This window comes from Aethalodelphis obliquidens, unplaced genomic scaffold, assembly GCF_003676395.1.
Source record: "Aethalodelphis obliquidens isolate GAN/ISIS:26980383/991018 unplaced genomic scaffold, ASM367639v1 scaffold1, whole genome shotgun sequence".
Lineage (NCBI taxonomy): Eukaryota > Metazoa > Chordata > Mammalia > Artiodactyla > Delphinidae > Aethalodelphis > Aethalodelphis obliquidens.
This window is the reverse complement of record NW_020837945.1, coordinates 108,762,530-108,775,064: the sequence shown is the minus strand read 5'-3', so window position 1 is coordinate 108,775,064 and position 12,535 is coordinate 108,762,530.

The following is a 12,535-nucleotide window of genomic DNA, read 5'->3' as shown; positions in this document are numbered from 1 at the left end:
AGGAAGCACTCAGTTATATTTATTGAATAAATTGGCCATAGTAGATTTCATATAGTTATAGAGGCATGTAGTAGCCTAGTACGGGTGAGAAGAGGAGGGAAGGCAGGGATTGTGAGTCTGAGAGAACTGAAAATCCAGTTTATTAGAAATATAGCCTTTGCTGAGTAACTAAGTCTTGGTTTTTTTCATCTGTAAAATGGTGCCAAGAAAATGCTCTTTAAAAATTATTGGAATTGGAAACAACATATGGTGAGCATCGGCAAAATATCTGGCCCTTCATAAATGATAGCTATTACTATTACCATGATCTGTTTCTGCTCCCAGAACACCTTTGACACCAAATGTGTGTGGGTTTTTCCCGCAACGACAAATTCTCCAAATCCTGTGCCTTACAATTCAATTCTGACACTCACTACCTGGAGTTAGTGCGGACCCCACAGGTTGAGGGCTCGGTTCCACAAGATTGCCCCACCCCCACCCCCGCTTCAGATACCAATCGCAAGTCTGGGCTTTCTGTACTCCTGATTCACTGGCTGTAAGTCAAGGGTTCCCATGACCCTCAGGTTTGCTAATTTTTCAGAACTCAGGAAAACGGTTTACTATTACTGGTTTATCATAAATCTTATAATTCAGGAACAGATAAATGGAAAAGATGCAAGGGCAGGGCTTCCCTGGTGGCGCAGTGCTTGAGAGTCTGCCTGCCGATGCAGGGGACACGGGTTCGTGCCCCAGTCCGGGAAGATCCCACCTGCCGCGGAGCGGCTGGGCCCGTGAGCCATGGCCGTTGAGCCTGCGCGTCCGGAGCCTGTGCTCCGCAATGGGACAGGCCACAGCAGTGTGAGGCCCGCGTACCGCAAAAAACAAAACAAAACAAAACAAAAAAACGATGCAAGGGCAAAGTATGGCAGGCAGTATGGAGTTTCCATGCCTTCTCTTGGGTGCCCCATCCTCTCAGCACATGATGTATTCACCAGCCCAGAAGTTCTTTGGACTCCATTGTTTAGGATTTTTATAAAGGTTTCATTACTTCATTTACATAGGCATGATTGATTAAAGATGATTGAAAGATTAACTCAATCTTCAGCCCCTCTCCCCTCCCTGGACACCTGGAGGTGGAGCTGAAAGTTCCAACCCTCTAATCACATGGTTGGTTTCTCTGGCAACAAGGCCCCCATGCTCCAAGAATCACCTCATTAGCATAAACTCAGGTATTAGTTGAAAGAGTCTAGTTATGAATAACAAAAGATGTTCCCCTCTGCCCAGTCAGGAACTTCTAAGGGCTTTAGGACCTCCACCATGCTGGGAACCAGATAAGACCACATACACATTTCTTACTGTCACAATGTCACTATACTGTGTGCTGGATGATGCTAAAAAGAAAATGACAACACTGACCTATAGGCACAGTTTCACCACATTTTAAAAATATCTACAGTGTGCAAGGCATTTTGCTGGTGACGTGGATGGAGAGATAGAAAAGACAGGACTTCTGTTGCTCAGTCTGTCGAGAAGTAGGATTTTTAAAAGACCATGAAGTAAATGATTTTATGCAAAAGCATTGTCAAATGGCAAAACTAAAACAGTTTAGTAACAAGTTTGATGTCCTTTATTCACGGGAAAACAGTCCATGGATTGGGGGAGCACAGTACCTCCCAGGCAAGTGGCTCACTCTTTCCGGGGATTTTGGGTGACAGTGAGTTTTATAGGGCATTAGAAGCAGCAATGAGGAAACAGGGCTCATTGGCTGAGGTTGCATATCTGACCTTATCTAGAAAGATCAAGGAACAAGGAAATAACTATAAAGCCCAGAGTTAGCTTGGCATTTGGGGATTGGCGGACTGGATATACTGTGTTTCTGGTCAAGCAAAGCATTTACAGGAGCACAAAAGTGCAGTTTGTTGACATAGTACTGTGGGCAGGAGCTGATCCGTCTTGGACCTAGAAATTTATTTCAACAGCATAAATTTTCAAAAGTGACCCCCAAATAAGTAAAAAAGCACAAATATAGATCAATAATCACAGTGTAGTAAACCATGGCCAGGCCTGTTTCATCAAAATCTTAAGTAGGTACAATAGCACAGTAAGAAATTAAAAAGTAGGTTATATAAAAAGCACTTGGTAAATATTAGGTACTTCAGTGGTACAAAGTGGTACTCAAAAAAATTTAAATCTGGAACCCAGAAAATGGGCCTAAGTAACATAGTTTAAATAAAATAGAAATGCAATTTTTAGTATAAACTCCTGAGAACCCACCTATACTTCCCCAACACAGGAGGTGATATCAGGCAGTCAGTCAGCTGCCTGGGGTCCAACCTAACAGACCCCTGCCTCCATGTGGACAGCTGAGGTCATAAGAGGGCAGCATCCCTCCGTGGGGAACAAAGATGGTGCCAGAAAGCCCAGTGCACTCACACCATCATGAATTTTTATTCCCCTTGAAGAATAAAGAGAATAATAATAATTCTCTTTATTATCCTCTGAATTGTTTGTTTGCCAGTCAAGAAATCAAACAAAAAAAAATTATGTTGTTTAAGATAGTTGTTTCTTAAAAAAAAAAAAAGAAAGAAAGAAAGAAAAAGAAGAAAAGAAAGTTGTGTTGCTCAATAAATAATTCTCATTGATCCTTAAATGTGGAATGACTTCTGTTGACTGGCCCATCTTACCAGAGAAGAAACTGAAAGAGGTACAAATTATTTGCATTATTATAGTGACTTTCAAAGCATTGGAGGAAAAGAAAATCTAAAGTTTCCAATTCATTCTACAGAGCTAGAAAAGCTTTCAAAAAACTATAATCAAAAACAAAACTATAGGTCAGCATTTCCAAAACTGATCCACAAATCCCTCTTTCTAATACATATTAATGAATGGTGTACCCACAAAAAAGATTTTGTGATCAAACAACTTAGAAAAGTGCTATATAAATTTTGGGAAATTCAGCCTAAAATACATTTTAAAGGTACATTGATTTCAGTACTGAAGAGTCATAATTTTGTTTCATAAAAGATATTACAAAATTATGAATTCCTCTATTTATTAGAGAAATAAAATTTCTATATGTCATATATACATTTTAAATGTATATCAATCAAAATTTCTAGGCATTGCTTTTATATAAAGTCCACTCTGTTTTGTTTGCTAATTTCTAAATCTAGCAAGAGATCATAATACTAAAAACCCAATATTTTCTCTAAGAGGCAGATACCAAGAGTCTCAGCTGAATATCTCTTTTGGCTTGGTTAAAAGGTGGACAGAAGTTACTAAGTTCAATTATGATCCCCCCCCCAAAATCCCTAAATATTTCAAACAATTGACTTTTCATACAAAGCACAGGGTATATGCATATGGACTGGTATAATTAGCACCAGTTTAGGCTGTCTCTTTGAAATTTTCATTGTTTTTTATGGCTCTGATTTGAGTCACAACAATGAAAAGATAATTAGTCATAAGAAAAAAAAAATCTGGTTTTATATGTGGTTCAGCTATATTACTTCTTATGAAACCAGTATCAGACATTTAAAATTTTCCTTCTAATGAAGATGAAAACGGCTAGTGAATAAATCATATAGAGACACTATAAAAAGGAGTGATTATCACACTAAGCAGTATCTTGCAATTTTTTGAAGACTGCTTCAATGTATCAAAAGAGGGAATGAGGTTTTAAGGATACTTGCAATAAGCAAAAGGAATCATTTTTACTCCAGAATCATAAAATCGCATCATTGTTTTTTAAAAAAACTACTGGACACTAGAGTGAAAACTACAAACACTGAATTTAATGTGTTAAAATTCCAGACAGCCAATAATAACTTCTCCAGAAGACTTCATCTTACTAGGATTCAGTGTGGACACTGGGGAAATTCACACCATTAAACAGAAAAAGTTGCAGTCTTTGGTCAGTTCCAGGGAAATAGACTCTGAGTCTGGGATTAGTGTGCAAGAGTCTTGTTAGGGGGCAGAAGCAGGGGGCAGAACACGGGGAGGTAGAAAGGGATGTGGGACTGGGCAGAGGGGAAAGTTGAACTGTGATGTGGCTGTGATCAAAGTCTCAGTCAGCTCCAGTGAATCCTGTAGGAAGCTGTGGAGCTGGGATGGCCCTCTCAGAGCTATGCAAACTTGAGGCAAGAGAGCCAGTTCCTTGTATCTCCATACTGAATATGGACTGCCCTAGGGAGGAGATGGAACCTGGGGCAAGATCACCCACTTTGGCCAAGAGCAATGCCTGGGGAAGGACTCAGCTGTGAACCAGCAGCTGGTGGAATGTAGGGTTCCTGGGCAGTGCAGGAAGCATCTCGGGGACTACTGGTCCCAAGAGTGGGGACTGTTACTAATCAGTGATATTGAGCTGCAAGAATTCCTGACATTAGTGAAATGCAATGAGAAATTCATTTCATGCTTGTCTACTCAGGTAAAGTTCAAAGAAGAAAAATCAGCAGAACAAAAATAAATAAATAAACAAACAAACAAATAAATAAATACATGCTAGAGTAGAAGTTTGGGAAGAACAGAAATAGATGTAATGTAACTCTGGGATAATTGACATCTGCTGAAGTCTGATGTTAAGTATTTATTTAGATTTTCTCCCCCAGGCACATGCACATACCATACACACCATGATCCTTAAGTCAAGAAAATTTAGTCTAAGCAGTAACTCCTGGTCAGAGAAATGTGTCACCACTCTGTTGAACAGATATCTGCATGCTATTACATAACTCAGGCCAAAACTAAAACCACACACTTGTAGGTAGGTAATACCAATGCACAGCGACCTCGGCTTAGCAATAGCATTTTATTTCCCCCTATTTCCCCCTAGTATTTTGGCTGCTGAGAAAGTCCTGTTTCCAAACACCTAACCCAAATAAAATGTAAAATGTAATCTCCCTATTTCCTATTTCTCTGCCTTCACTGCATCTCAAATCTAAAATGGCTCACACCAACCTCCCTACCAAATTCACTCAGAGATTTTTTTCAAATTAACAAGATATAAAACAGACAAGATAGGTACATGATGCTCTCAGTTGCATTCACTAAAATCAACCTGAAAAGCAGGAAATCATTAATTATTTTTAAGTAAAAGGAACAAAATACTAGAATTCGATCAATTTTCAGTGACACAATTTTGGGGTGGAGGTGTTGATGAAATACATATCGTGCATTTTTCCTCAACCAGAAACCTACCCTTTTTTCAAGACTAGTTTCAGAATCACTTATATACCTGAAATACATTGAACAAGCTATTACATGTGAAGAGTACAGATTCAGAGCAAGAAAGGATCTTAGATCACCTAGTTCAACCCATTTTACAGGTAAGGAAAGTGAGGCTAGAAATGGGAAACAACTCATCAAAGAACATGGAGCTAATTAGTAGCCACTGCCACACAAAAACCCAACTCCAAAAGCAGTGTTCTTCCTACAACAATAGCTCTGTTAACATTTCGGGAAGTTTCAATGTGTTCTTGTTTTCTATGTCATTGCAATTAACATTTAATCTAGTAGGAGACTGTGGTTCCTAATGTGGCGGCTAATGTTTAAATGTTTAAGCTACTTTGGTATTTTGTGAACAGTGCAGGAAACTAGCCAGATTTTGTTTCTTGGATAAACCTGGTTATATGTTTTGTATGGCTCTCAAAGCTGGGTAATGTGGTTACCAAGTCACAAAATTTTAAATGCATCTAACGTTAGTTCTTTACCTAGGTTCCAGGCCCGGTACAAAAGAACTGAGTCCATGAGACCCATGTGCTAATGGAACCAGTGGCTCTAATAACCGCCAGCAATGTTCTGTCTGGCAAGAGGTTTCCAGCTTAAGAGGATGAATGGCCCAAAGCCAGCACCAATCTTACAGCATGAAAAATTAAAACCAGAATATAGTTTCAAAATCTGTAAGGCATTTTAAATGTCTGGCTAACCCTGCGCTATAATTTCCATTCTAGCTTTTCCAGTGTATTCAGAATGGGATTTTGTGTTAAGAGTTTTAAAGAAGATACAGAGGGGAAGAAAATCCATAACCATACATCCTCCCAACCTCTAAAAGTTCTTTTACTTCTTTTTGCTTTTGCTTTTATTATGGTTCTTACAAGGAAAAAAAAGAAAAGAATATATATATATATATTCTCATATTTCACATATTTTCCTCCTCATTTCCAGACATGATACACTTTTGCTGAGCATATTTTATATATTATCTATGGCACTTTGGCTCATTCCATGCTTATGAAGCCAAGGTTAAAAGTTCAATTGCAGCAAGAGTCAATGACCTTCACTCTGACCTGTGGCCCTAGACAGTGTTCCAGAACCTAACTACCCTCCAATAAAAGATGTTAGGAAAACCCCATACAGGAGTGAATGGTCTCCTGGAACTACTGGAAAATATCTTCAATGACATGTCCTTTGTCCAGAGACTGGTAGCACTATCTCCACATACGAAAAGCAGAGGCACTGACATTTTTTAAAAAACCAACTACATTCCAGGCCTTTCCCTGGACCCTGGGGACAGACATGTTAACAAGAAAGTTAGGTACAATCTCTGGATTCTAAATTCTGCTTCTTCCAGGAAGCCTGTTGGAAAATTTCAACTAATCCTGATTCCTCTCTTCTTTGAGCTCCTATAGCACTTAGAGTCTGTAACTAGATATTAGAGCACCTTCCACTGGTATCTCTTGCTTCATTTTCAATTGTTCTTCACCACAAGAGGGTCTCATTTCCCCAACTAGATTACAAACTCTTTGAAACCAAGAACCATTGCTCTTTATTCTCTGTCCCACACAACGCTTAACACAAGAGTGATCACTCTATTGATACCAACTGTTGCATTTTAATTGCCCTTAAGCAGCTAAAAAAAAAAAAATTAGTTAAGAAGGAAGACTGAGTGATTTCAGATAAAATTTCGACTGAGAATTCATTTCCTTAAAAATTCTCTCCAAAACATTGACAATAACTTTTAATCCACATAAAATGCAAAGCCTAAACATAAACTAGTAATACATTCATACATGAATGTTAATACACAGTATACAATATTAGGTGAAAAAGCAAATTATTATCACTATATGCATAGAAAAAATAAGGATAGATACCAAAATATTGCATTAAGCCATAGAAATTGTGCTTTTTTTGCTCAAGAATGTTCAACTCCCACCAAGTTCATATGGCCAAACGTGTTATTAATTGTGTTTGGTTCTAGATGTGAACGTTATAGGTAAATTGAAATGCTTTTCACATTTTAGGATATTTCTATTACTTTTCTATTTTTCTACAGTGAGCATTTATGTTTAAATTAGAAAAACAAAACATACTCTGATTTATTGACTATACCAATAATTTTTTTTTTAATTTATGAAAAGATGGCTCTGACACAGGAAATCTGGCATCTAGCCTCCTGAAATCTTGGTCAGATTTTCTTCATTAGATTCAGCTGAATGCTCCTTGAGACAGCAGCTTTTTAGTATCTAACCCCCTCTAGTGAGCAGATTGCAAACCCTCAGCTCACTCTTGGAATTACACTCGAAAACAGACCAGCCGTACATTGGACGCTAGCATTGTTCCTAATAGTTTTTAATTGCAGAATATTGCAAGCTCATTCCTCAATGAGTTGTTTTTATTTATCTCCAGGACAAATGAGTCCAACATTTCTTTTATTAATGGGTCCATCCCTTACCTTCAATTCAATTTGAATTGCAAAGACACAGAGTAGAAAATGGTATCACAATGTTAAGAACATCAGGGTTAGCTGGATCGTCCACCACATTTCTAACTTCAGTGCAACCCACCTCTGTTACCTAGGGCACATGTCATAGGGATAATACCCACAGAACTGACAGGAAGAACCAAATATGTGATATAGTACAGGCGGGCTGGAGGGATCATTAAATGCTACACAACAAAGCTGGAGGCTAATACCAAACATGGCTTTCACTGTTGGTTTGTACTTATTCAGAAATTTTATCAATGTCAGTCTTTTATAGAATTTCAATTTAGCCTTCAGTTGAACTTCTCCTGTGGGTTTAGATTTATTGTGAAAATTTTAATTTGATGCATCAAATAAATAAATGAACATCTAGGGACGTCCCTGGCGGTCCAGTGATTGAGGCTTCACCTTCCAACTTAAGGGGTGTGGTTTTGATCTCTGGTTGGGGAGCTAAGATGCCACATGCCTCGTGGCCAGAAAACCAAAACATAAAAACAGAAGCAGTATTGTGACAAATTCAATAAAGACTTTAAAAAATAGTCCACATCAAAAAACTCTTTAAAAAAATTTAAAAATAAATAAATGAATATCAAATATATGTACTCATTTGTAATTATAACTCATTTCCTAGATTTATTATCCATTGCTTCCTGAGGCTGAATTACTCCTGAAGGAGTTGCTGTTGGCACATCTACAGGATCACCCCCTCTTCCTCCAGGAAGTTCCCACACACAGTTCGTTTCCCTTTACACTTGGAGGAGGGCTCTTTGTGAGATGCAAGCCTCGGGCTGAAAACCATCTCACATTTCCTACTTTTGTTGGTTCAACAAGCATTTACTATGATCCCATTAGACATAAGTCACTGTGATGTGTGGAATATAAAGATGATTTAACTTTTTTTTTTGAAAATGGAAAATTCCCCCAGGACAGCTGATCATCTAGAAAAGAAACTCACGTCTATATGTAAGTAACTATAGAGTGAGGCAGAGTGTGACAAGAGGCCTCTGTGAAAGGTGCAGATGAAGCGGGGTTGTGAGGAAGCGGTGGTGTCATCATCACAGATGACCTTAGGGAGAAGGCGGCACTAGGTCTTAAACAACCACCCAGCTCAAAACCTTTCCTCTGCCCATTCCTATCCCAGTCTCCTCTGCACCAACCTCTCCTCTTCCAAATGTTTCCTTTTTTTTTTTTCTTGCCTATCACCCGTCAGAACTAAGTCATAGATAGGGGTTGGTCAGATACCAAGGGGGAGGTGGACCTGGGAAAAGAAAAAGAAAGTATAAAAGGCCAGGAGATCGAAGAGAAAGACAAAATGTGTCCCAGGGAGACAGGCAAAGTGCTCACACTGCAGGACTCAGGCAGGGGCAGCAAAAACCTGCTGCAGGTACCCCTTTCAACATGTAGCTTGGTGCAGGCCCAGGCGCAAGGGTACCATGTAGGTAAAACATACCTACGCCAAGAAATGTAAGTGCTTAGGGCTCCAGGTAAGTATGGCCCTTCGTTCAGCCAAGCCACAGCTGCCGTGCAGGGAAGAAGCATTTCTTCCACTCCCGCGATGGCCAAGGTCACCTAGCCCAGTGAGGAGGCAGCGCTCCCAGAATTTGAATGGCAAATTCAAATCTTTGCACTCAGGCTCACTTGGTTTGGATCATCATGTTTCATGTATGTTGAGAAAGCAGGAAAAGACCCATTCTTCTAAAGTAGGAGTAGGATGGACTTTTTCTTCAGTGTCCCTAATAATCTCCTGTTGTAGAGAAATGGATAAAGAAGATGTGGTACATATATACAATGAAATATTACTCAGCCATAAAAAGAAACAAAATAGTGCCATTTGCAGAGATGTGGATGGACCTAGAGACAGTCATACAGACTGAAGTCAGAAAGAGAAAAACAAATATCGTATAATATCGCTTATATGTGGAATCTAGAAAAATGGTACAGATAAACTTATCTGCAAAGCAGAAATAGAGACACAGATGTAGAGAACAAACATATGGATACCAAGGAGGTGGAAGGGGGGATGAATTAGGAGATTGGGATTGACACATATACACTGTTGATACTATGTATAAAATAGATAACTAATGAGAACCTATTGTATAGCACAGGGATCTCTACTCAGTACTCTGTGGTGACCTAAATGGGAAGGGAATCCAAAAAAGGGGGGATGTATGTATACATATAACTGATTCACTTTGCTGTACAGCAGACACACAACATTGTAAAGTAACTATACTCCAATAAAAATTAATAAAAAAAATATCTGTTGTAAGCACGGGATAGCGTGGAGTAGACCTAAGGAAACAATCCTTCAAGGACACAGCCCCACCTTGCATCCTTACACAAATGACAGCAGAAACGCAAAAGGACCAAACCAGGCAGGGAACAAGCCAGCAGCCCCTTCGGTTCTCTTATTGACACCCCTTTCTCTTCCCTGGTCCCCTGCCTCTAACCTACATCTGTGTCACCCTGACCCTCCAAGCTTTCAGACTCTGCCCTCCATAAAGACTTGGACTTGATTCCTCCGATAACTATCCAAGAGTCATTTAATCTCAATTCCTCGTTTAATCACAGTTCCTCATTGCCTTACCTGTAGAATGGAAATAATAATGACTACTTTACAGAAATGGGAGGATCACATGAGATGATGTTTATAATTTAAATGATTTTATGTACGTAAATTTTATGTGCATGAGATATATATATATATATATAAATAAATGATTTTAGGTGAGGCAATCTGCACACATTTAGACAATGTTGTCTAGCACACAACAGTTCTTTAGCCCCCTTGCGTCTATCACCTTGGATTTGCTGTCGTTTATGCTATTACAGAAGTTAAGCATTAGTATGTGTGAAAGCGATTTATAAACTGTAAAGATCTATGCAAATGTGATATTGCTAACGATTTACTTACTCTGTACCAAGGGATATTTCCATTTTACTTGGAGACAAAATCTTAAGCTAAAGGTGATGCTATAATGGCGGGAATTCAGACATGGAGGAAGAGAATGTAGATAAGGAAGACAATCCCCTCAAGGTCCCCCAAAAAGATATTAAGTAAGAAAGTAAAGCAGCTTGACACTTTCTCTACATATAAAGGCAACTCTGAGTAAAGTCAGTTAGTGATTGCACACAATGTTGAGGATAAACAGAAATAGATGGTTCCAAAAAGTCTGTCATAAAGATGGGACGTATTAGTCTTTGAGCATCTCAGGTCTCCTTGTATCTCCACCATCACATAAGGACTTCCATAAACATGCAAATGCAAACATGCACACACCTTCCATCATGCAATACTGAACTTGCTTCCCTCCCAACTTTGCTCTCCCGCCAGACAACTAGGAGAGCATTCTCTTTGAGTTTAAGGATCAGAATCATTTACTATGGAAGCTTCCATTTTACACTCATAAGTGAAGGCCAGAAAGGTCACGCAGCTGAGCATGAATCACAGTCCAGAGAGGGGCAGACCCAGCTGGAATCAAGGCGTCCTCTTCCCCCGCCACCCCGTGCCTATACGGCCTCATGCTGGCATCTGGCTTTTAGTCTAGGGTCTAAGGTGAATGCAGGTTCCCACATCATTAGCCATATAAGCTATTTTAAGGGAGAAGCTTTGGTAAATTATGCCTGTTTGGATTTAGTACAACACCGATTCCAGCAGACGGCAATGAAGAACTTTATAATTCCCACATATGGGTGAGGAACCCAGTTTATGCTCTTAAGTGATTACGACAGCTTTTGTTCTTTTTTTTCTTTTTTTTTGGTAGGTAACAACTCAGTTTTTAATAACATTTAAAGATTTATGCAACCATCACCAACATCAAGTTTTAGAATATCTCCATCACCCCCAAGATTTCTCCATGCCCACCTAAGGTGAATTCCTGTGCCTACCTCCAGTCCTGGGCAACCACTGATCTTCTGTCTCTCTCTGTAGATTTGCTTTTTTCTGGAAATTTCACACAAGTTGAATCATGCAATAAGAATCTTTTGTGCCTGGCTTCTGTCACTTAGCAAAACACGTTTGAGGATCCTCTCTGTTGTAGCATGGTTCAGTACTCTGTTCCTATTCATTACTGAACAGCATTCTACTATATGGATAAGTCATGTTGTGCTGATGGACACTTGGATTACAACAGTTTTTGTTCTGATCTAACCAATGTTTAGGTACAAGAAGAAAATTGTTCTCTTCTGAATGACATTTATTTTTTCCCTTTTTGTCTGAATACCAAAAAATCTGAAATCTAAATTTGTTAATTCATCTGACCCAAAATATATTACACTATGGCTCTGAACCAGGTACAGTGGAGGCTCTGTGGAAGGATACTGAGATAAACAGACGTGATGCCCCATCAGATCAAAACAAATGAGTCTGGTCCATCCACGCAGGGACTTTCACAGACAGTTCAACAACCGGAAGTTAAAGAGAATGAGTTTTAAGGAGACCTACTTACTTCTGACTCTAAATGTGAAGACTTAATAAAATCATGAAGGTGGTTGGACCAGAGCAGCAATTCCCAGATCTGGTTGATGTTTTCTCAAGTCCTTCTTCCATATATTCTGATTTATTTAACTTTCAGATAAGCACTGAAAGTTATGTATTATGAAGCTCCCCAGGTGAATCTGATAAACCTGATGTAAGGTTTGGGATCTTCTTGTCTCTAGATGACCTTTGCTGTCCCTTCCAAGACCAAAGGCCCTCATTACTGTGGAAGACAGCCAAGAGCAACAGAATCAGCTCCTGCTGGCCCCCTTGTCAGCTGAAGCCAGAGCTGAGAGCCCTGAGAGTTTTGGAAGCAGTCTACTTGGAAATAGGGGTGGATTTTTTTTTTTTTTTTTTTTTTTTTTTTGCAGTAC